Raw genomic sequence first — 8595 nt, forward strand, 5'->3', positions numbered from 1 at the left:
CGGCGGCTACTCCGGCCGCGGCAGCAGCAGCGATCGGGGGATGTGGGGGGGGGCGGAAAGCGGCGGCTGCTCCGGCCGCGGCCAGGACGTGGCTTCAACGGCACCGGGGGCGCGAGACCGCGCGCTGTGGGGCCGGGGGCTCCAGGGGTCCCGCAGCGGCGGCCGTGGGGCGGGATGGGGCGGCTGTGGTGATAACCTGTGGGGCACTTCAGTGGCTGCCGTAGGGGCTCTTCAGAGGCGAGTCTGGAGCTCTTACGGGGCAGGAACAGGGCTGCTATAGCGGTACCTGTGGGGCAGCCATGGAGTTACTTTGGGGTCAGCTATTGGGGGGGGCGGGGGGCCGCGCGCAGCTGAGTGTGGCCCCACCCACCAGGGTGGGGTCAGTGCTGAGGGGCGGGGACTGGGAGGAAACGCCCACTGGGAGGCCTGCTTGGGGAAAGCGGGCAGGGGGTGGAGCCTCCGTGTGTCACGCCCCCATAGGAGGAGCCTCTTGGGGTCGGGAGAGTGACACGCCCGAGGGGGGCGTGGCTTAGGAAGGGAGGGGTGGAGCCGAGATAAGGGTGGGCTCTAGAGCACGTGCTCTGAGGGGGCGTGGGTTAGCGGGGGCTGAGTTTGGGGGTGGAGCTGTGGGCGGGGCTTCGATGCACCGTGCTGCTGGGGGGTGGGCGCGATGAAAGGGGAGGGGTCTGTAAGGGACACGCGCCTCGGGGAGGGCACAGACCGGCAGGGGCGGAGCTGGGACAGGGTGGAGTTGGGGCTGTGGCTTTCTCAGGCCACGCCCTTGGAGGGAGAGGCCAGACTGGATAGCACACTGAAAAATTAAAATTAACTGTTGTTAACCACAGCGAGTTTGCTGTCTTTTTATTTTAACTCAGAGGTAATTAATAGCCGTCATGTTTTTGCACAACCCCAAAAAAGCTGTGCTTAAATTCAGACTGTTTTCTAATTTTATTTTACATCAAAATATCTTTTACTGTTCTGTTGGGAATCATTACTGCCTGGGAACTCTTTAATGCCTCTATTTATAAACAGCCACTATTTAGTGGTTCCTTTTAACTGTTTTTTTTTTTTTTAAAGTAACATTTTGACTCCATTTGGTTCTGAGCTTTGTTGCCTCCAATCTCATGTCTCTGTTATAATTTAAATACTAAACACTCCCAATTACTTTCTAATGCTGTTTAACATCTAAAGCTTCCTTACTTTGTTTCCTATGCAGTCATTTGTGCCTGCAGTTTATTTCATAACGGTTGTTCAAATGTAGCTACCAATGACTTCACATTAGTTTTCTGCCTTTATCATTTAAAAGGAATTCCAAACAATGTGCTTTTTAAACTAGGATTCAGATTGGGAATAACCGCTGCCTAGTTCACCAAGTAATAGCTGAAATTAAATTTAGTTATTGCTCACGCCTAAATAATTTCATTTCTTTCCACTTTAACATTTTTATCATTACATTACTACCAGGCAGATTAACTAACACACATTATTTTTTATTATAGATATAAACTAGAGGTTTCTTCTCTACAGGTATTACTTCCAATTAGTGCTCCAGTATTTATATTCCACTCTTTTAAATCTTACCATATAAATTGGGGATAATTATTGTCTGCAGAGTTTTGAGTAACAGCTAGAGTAGATGAGAGGCATTATTTACTCCCAAAGACTCTTCTGGTTACTCTTATTTAAGTTTTAATTCTAAATGTCTTACAGTAAGTAAGCAGTTACAATAATAAAACACAAGGACCCTGGAATTTCCAGGAAAACCCACCGCAGCGCCTCGATGTGTCCAGAGACTGTCGGTGCCGGCTCCGCCAGCAACGCGTCCAACGAACCCCACGGTGCTGCCGAGGCTGCGGCAGCGCGATGGAACCGACCGGAGCGCGGGGAGGAGACTCAGCCCAGCAGGTACCGCACGCAACGTGAAACACCGGGCAGCGCAACTTCATTTCAAAGGAGGAACACGCACACGGAGCGCAAAGGATGTTATTCTGCACGGGACACGCGCTGTCCTTAGCAGCTGCGCAGCAACACTGTCTCTGAGTTGCGCGTCCATCCAGCCGTCTGCCCACCCTGACGCGCTCACCCGCAGACGTACCCGGCTGGACACACACACGTGTACTGGGGAACTCGCACCAGCGCTACGTTCTGGGGAGGAGCGAAGGACAAGGCAGCAATAAATCCTGCAAGAATCCGTCTCTAAAATACTGTAGATCAACAATGACAGTTATAAGTCACAGAGACTCCTCATTTCATTTTCTCTCTGACTCTCACAACAGTAATAAGTAAGTCCCAAAGGACGGAAAACACCAGGATCGGCTGGGAATGACAACAAAGGTAGGTCAAAGAAGGTAAATGGGGGCTCTCAGGGGCCCCAAAAGACAAGCTCAGCTGTCCTGAGAGGAGCAGATGGGAATCAGAGGAGTTCTGAGAGGATCACAGTGGGGGGCTGTCCTGGTTTTATTAAAAAACAAGTTTCTCTTTTAGTGAATTTGCCTGTCAGCTAAAGCTTCACATTAGCTGCATTTTCCTGGAGAACCAGATACCTGTTTTGGTAAACAGAGCAATGGAATGCTAACTTGTTGCTAAGGGCAGATTCACATCTTGCAAGAGGGGCAACAAGAAATAGGTGACCAAGAAACTGACCAACGGTGTATAACATCCCATTCACGTGAATACTTCATATAAAAGTGGGAGATCACGAGGATCTTGTCCTCTTGGCCCCTTTTCGTCCCTTCTGCTTATGGCGACATTCGGAGAGGACCTTGCTAGTCATCCCTGCGAACTGAGGCCTAGTGAGAGACTGAATCCAGCTCCGGTTGTCTGCAGAGTCCAGTCCAGGACTTCAGGTGCCGGCTCTGCAGGTGCTGAGACATTAAAGATTGGTTTTGTATATTTTGTATGATTTTCTCTATTCTTATTAGTAGCATTAGTAAAACATTGTTAATTTTTCCAACTCTCTTCTCTCTATCCTTCTTTCCGTCCGGATCGCCTGTCCTGAGTGGGAAGGGGGAGAGGGAGGGGCAAAAGGGGGAAGTGGGGGGGAGAGGGGGTTAACAATACATCTGCCAGGGTGTTACTGTCACCCCGCAATCTAAACCCTCGACAGAGGCCAACAGATGGGGGGTCCTGAGAGGAGACAAGAGGGAAAAATGAGGCCTCTGGGATGTGTCAAGAGCAAATGGGCACGTTTTGAGGGGAAGAGAGAAAAGAGGGGAATTTAATGGGGCAAAGGTCAAACAGGCACCGTGATGCCACCAAAGAGCCTGCAGGGACCCAAAGGCAGGCAGGGTAATCGCAGAGGAACTGGAAGGAAATGGGTTTCTGAGGGAACCAGGGGGCGAGTAAGCTTGTGAGGGGTCCAGAGGCAAAGGGATGTGTCCTGAGGGGAACAAATCGAAAGGTTCTTACCTCTGAGAAGTTGTCCTTGACTTTGGTTCCACCAGCAGCCGTCCTGTGGTCCCGGCACAGCCTGGGGATCCCTGACCCGCACCACCACAACCTTTAACAGGACATTGGGCGGTTCTAGAACCTGAATGACAAACAGCGAGTATTTCTCTAGGACGGCTTTGATGTGGGATTGTTCTGTTTACCCTGCAGGGGATGGGGAGTAATTTTTCCTCCCCACAGTACCACTGAACACCCCGCCCATGACTCTTCAGGCATTTTGGGGCTGTAAGCCCCCATCTCTCGCTGGCCTGCTCCTCCAGTAACATCATGGTCACGCCCCGAGTCCCCCCATTTATTCACTCCAAAAAAAAAAGGTAGAAAAGGAAAACAGCCCCAGCTGGCAGCTCATTACTTTAAAATGCCATTTACCTATGTACATACCAGAGCCCCCAAAAACAGGGGGGCAGCACCACGAACAGCCGCAGCCACGTCCCACAGGCCGGCAGCCGCCCCCCGGCACGCTGGGGATGGAGGACGGTGCCGCGAGTCCTGCTCCCCTGACCTGGGCTGGGGGCTCTGCTGAGCATGGAGCGGTCACAGCTCCCCCTCTGAAACACAGGAATTCCACAGCAGAGTTCTGCACTGGGGCGGCCGGCTGCAGCACCGCGCTTTGCCCGCAGCCTTTCCTTCCTTGTCCACTTTATACAACGGCCTCTGCTCATCACATCTCATCGAGGCTGCTCTACTCACATTATCAGCGGGCGGTTCCCTAATCTCTTTCCTGCCAGCTAAAATACCCCCCAACGGGCTCTTTTTAAGAATGACGCTCCTACGCCGTCCTCCCGTTACGCGTCACGCAGAACGACGCGGCTCATCTTGGAACAAAGACAGGCAATAACTAGCAACGCTTACAGCAGCACTCCACGCATAATACTAAAGCCTACCCACCACATACCGCCCTCACAAGCCCCTTGCGCGTTAAAGCCGCGGCAGCTTCTGCTGTAGTTATTGCCATTCCAGTGCATAGTCAAAAACCAAGGCTAAGCCGCGTTCTTTACTTCATTTCATGAGGTTACTTATAACCGTTTAGTTTCTCGCTGACCACACATCTGTGAATTCTTAGTTAAATACAAACTAAGCTCTCAGCTTCTAAACAACGTGTTACTTAACCTTCCGTCTCCCTCTTGTCGTGCAGAAGGATCTGAAAGGCGAAAAACGTCCCCTCGCCGTGCAGGCGGTCAGAAAGCCTTTCCCGCACGTCAACCGGTTAAGGAGGGCTACATCTTCTATAACTTCAGCGCAGCATACGTTAACTTGGCAGCTTCTCTTCAAAAGCGAGAAAACAGGGACAGGCGTCTGAAAAAACAAGGCAGAGAACAAAGCAGCTGGGAACATCGTGTCACTTACACGTGCACGTACCACCACCCCCCAAAACAGGGGGGGCTCCCCTAGGAAAACAAAGCGGGGGCAGCGCCCCAAACAGCCGCAGCCCCCGGCCCACAGCCCGGCAGCTGCCCCCCGGCACGGCAATGCTGCTGGCCAGCCTGAGAAGGGACCTGTTCGTGCCGGCCAACATCGATACCCCCCCTTTTCCAGGCACTTTGGAGAACTCTATTGGCCAGAGTTGCCCTGGTACATTTCCCTCGTCCAGTTGCTCTTGTCTGTACCCTGTATCCAGTACTAAGGTGGTTTTCTAGACACGTTTCACATTGCCGGGTCACTCGTTCGCAAAGAGTTTATAAATTCGCTCTTACCTTTTCGCCTAATCTCGACAGAGCGCATCAGCTCCTCACGCCGCGAGGCACCGCTGCCCTCCCGTCGCCGGTGACAGCTTCTTTGGACCCTAATTCTAATTCGGCTAGAAATCTCCTATTCATTTCTTAGCCTCTTTGTTACAGTTTCCTGATCAGTGTTTCCCTTCTGAGGCCCTTTGCAACGCGTGGCGGCGGCTTTTCTAGCAACAGCACAGCTTCCAGCAACTGGAGCATCATGTTCAATCCGCCTTCCTTGTGCTGTGAATAAACTTGATTCTTTTCAAATGGCTTCAAGGGCACGCACCATTCGAAAAACCTGCTCAGGATCAGTGCAAATATTAATCTTCTTCTCTTCGCGTAATTCTAAAGCTCGCGTGAGAGCAATTTCTTCAGCTTTCTGGGCAGAAGTCCCTGCAGGTAAAGGTTTCGCTTCCATTACCCGCTGGGCAGCCGTCACCGCACGCCCGGCTTCGCGTACCCCTGGCTTTACGCAAAGCCGCTCCCGTCAGCGACCCAGGAGCCTTCGGCATCCTCCAGCGGCCGGTCCCTTCAAGCCGCTTCTGCTGTTGCCAAGCACTCGTGGGCCACCGACCGCAAGACGGATCCGCTGAGGAAAGAAGCCGCACCGACAACGTTAGCAGTAGCAATATTTACACCATTAAACGTTCTAAGGAGGCACCGAGGGAGGGATGTTGTTTGCACACAAACGGGGACCTGACCCCCGTCGGGGGGACGGACACTGACACGCAGAGACCCGACTGCGAACCCCGCGGGTCAAACAGCGGCTCTGCCCCCCGGCAGCTTCTCCGCAAAGGCGAGAAGAGAAAGCAGGGACAGGCATCTGAAAAAACAAGGCAGAGAACAGAGCAGCGGGGGGGACAGCGGAAAAGAGGCCGGAAGAGCACCGAGGAACAGGGCAGAGGAAGAAACAAATCGGCGCAGCGGGGCGGAGACGGGGCAAAAAAGCCCGGCACGGCCAACGGGACAGAGAGGAACGCGGCCACGGGCGGGGAGCGGGACACGGGGACGCAGCGAGAAGCCACGGGACGCGGGGAGATACCAAAAAGTCAGCAAAAAAGACTCTTTAACGCTGCTCTGAAAGCGTTAAACGGCAGGCAATTTCAATACAGCGCGCCGCACGCTCAGAGGATCGCCCCTGTCATCGAGCGTGCATGTGACTCACGCTCCTTGGTATTTATGACATACACCTATTGCACGTTCATTTGCTGCTAGCGCTTAGTTAATGCCTTAAACAGAAGCGCTTTCCATAACGCCACCCTCCGCTGGCAGTCCGTCGTTGGTACGCCAGAGTGTCCCTCAAGGGTCTCCAGTGGTCCCCGGTGCCCCCCCGCCCCGGTGTCGGCTTCTCGACCTCATCTCTTGAGCACGCCCACTGCCATTTGGTGCTGCTACTCCAGTAGCTCCTTCTCCAGTCAGTGGAACGTTCCCTCTTCCCAGCCTGCGAGCCAAGGACATCGCGCTTTGCCCCACCTCCAGTCCCTACAGAGCTAGTTTTGCTCCGTTAGGTTTCTGTTACGTTAGGCCTAGTCTTGCTACCTCATGCCGAGGGCTTTCTAAAAGACTTTTGCTCCTCCTATCAACGGGAAGCAAGAGGGAGAGCAACAGGCAAAACCGATGGCAGAGCCAGAGAGACGGCGGGGAGCACAGGGGGCTGGAGGAGGAAAGAGAGGAACGAGGAGCCCCGCGGAGAGACGGAGGGCAGGGAAAAAACAACAAAACAAGAGAAAAACGGGGCGGGGGGCAGCACGAAGGCTCAGAACAGGAATGAGGACGGGAACAGCGCCGTACAGAATGAAGAAAGCCAGCAACGCGGAGCACGAGAAAGGCACAGAGAGGCAAGGCGGAGGGAGGGAGGAAGGAAAGAGAAAGACAGGAAGGTCGGGGGACAGAGCAGCACGTACAGACGCAGAGAGGAAGAGAGCAGCGGGGGCGGCAGAGCGGCGGGGGCGACAACGGGCCAGAGAAAGCGTGGGGAAAAAGGAGACGGAGGGGCAGGGAGGCACCAGGACACACAAGCCGGGGACGAGGCCCCGAGGGCCAGGGACTCACAGCGGCTCTCGCTTTCCCTGGCTGCCAGGAGGCTTCTAACAGCTCAGACGCTCCTGTCTCCTCCTCTCCTCCCTCGGGGCGCTCGGCCGTCCTCAGCCTAGGAGAACACGGTGGGGTGTCAGGGCTCCCACGAGACGAGGCTTCGGGGACACGCAGCCTCGCCGGCTCGCTCGCCACGCAGCCGTCCCGCTCCAGGATACGCGCACGGACCCTGCCGCGCGCGTTGCCGGCCTGGCCCGCCGCACGCCACGCAGAGGGACCCTTCGCCCTCCGCAGAGAGGGGCTCTCTCTCTTGCCCGCCGCAGGAAGCAGACGTCGGGCCCACGGCCCCGCGTTTCTTCCTCTTTACCTCTCCCCAACCTCTCCGGTTCCAGCCGCGCCAGCACCCGTCCACGGACGGGACGCGCTCCCCCGTCCCTTTGCCCTCTGCGCTGCGAGACGAGCCTCGCCAGCCCGAGGCGGGCGCAGCCCACGGCATCCCCGGGGGGGCAGCGAACGGCCACAACCTCAGCGTGGCCTCTGGGAGCGGGAAAGAAGAAGCAGCGGCCGTTAGCACCGTAGCTCACCCCTGCCTGAGCCTGCTCCTTGCGCAGGGGCCACCGGAGAGGTGCCGAGGGCCGGCTTGCCAAAAAAAACGAGGATTGGGATTAACCCTTCTGAGGATTAACTCTCCCGGGGGGGCCCCCAGGTCTACCTCGCAGGGCGGGGCCCCCAGGTCTACCTCGCAGGGCGGGGCCCCCAGGTCTACCTCGCAGGGCGGGGCCCCCAGGTCTACTGCTCCTCCTTGGTGAGGGTCCCTTATGAGACGGCAGCTCTGGCGCAAACGCACAGAGAAGCTGCTGCAAGACTTAAAACCTTCAAGATGCTGGGAAGAAGTGCCAGTCCCTTAGACTGGATGGGTAGAGAGCAGAGCTGCTGTCGCAGCCCAGAACTACACCATAAAACACAACTGACCGGAAACGTTCAAGATGCAAGAACCGTGCACCCTTTCGGCTGTCGATACAAGAAAACCAGCACCCGATTGGTGCTACCCCGATCGGCACCGGCTTGCCAGACCCCGGGATGGCGCTTGAAATGGCTTTCGTGCCCCTGGAGCGCAACGATAGCCCAGGATCGTCTGACAGGCGCGAGGCGCGCTTCCCGAACTACGCGACAACAGACGCGGGCTGGAGCTGCCCTGCCCGGCGCACGCTGGCGTGGCGCTGTAAAGTTCCCTGACCCCGTTTATCTGCCCAAAGGGGACTGCTCCTGGACTGCCCTTTTCTGCCTGAGAACTTTAAACCCTCCCTGCAGTTCCCAGCCCCTTCCCAGCCCTCGTGCCTCCACTTAACTTTTAGAGGGACAAGGGACCAGATCCATCTTCAACAGAGGAAAACGCGACGTG

The 8595-nt window shown here is 55.5% G+C and overlaps 1 long non-coding RNA gene across 4 annotated transcripts; it reads right to left on the minus strand.

Annotated features, from left to right (window-relative positions):
• Positions 1 to 2327: 2327 nt before the first annotated feature.
• LOC308046982 lies at positions 2328 to 8595 on the minus strand. Of its 4 annotated transcripts, none has more exons than XR_013922962.1 (6): positions 8543 to 8595; positions 7212 to 7308; positions 5142 to 5748; positions 3829 to 4743; positions 3409 to 3529; positions 2328 to 2864 (listed from the first exon to the last, which is right to left on the minus strand). It is a non-coding gene; the product is annotated as an uncharacterized lncRNA (long non-coding RNA). The 4 variants fall into 4 exon arrangements; XR_013922963.1 differs by lacking the exon at positions 8543 to 8595 and having other exon boundaries at positions 3829 to 3995; positions 4558 to 4743; positions 7212 to 7621; XR_013922964.1 differs by lacking the exon at positions 8543 to 8595 and having other exon boundaries at positions 7212 to 7621.

Source organism: Nesoenas mayeri, assembly GCF_963082525.1.
Source record: "Nesoenas mayeri genome assembly, chromosome: 17".
NCBI classification, from domain to species: domain Eukaryota; kingdom Metazoa; phylum Chordata; class Aves; order Columbiformes; family Columbidae; genus Nesoenas; species Nesoenas mayeri.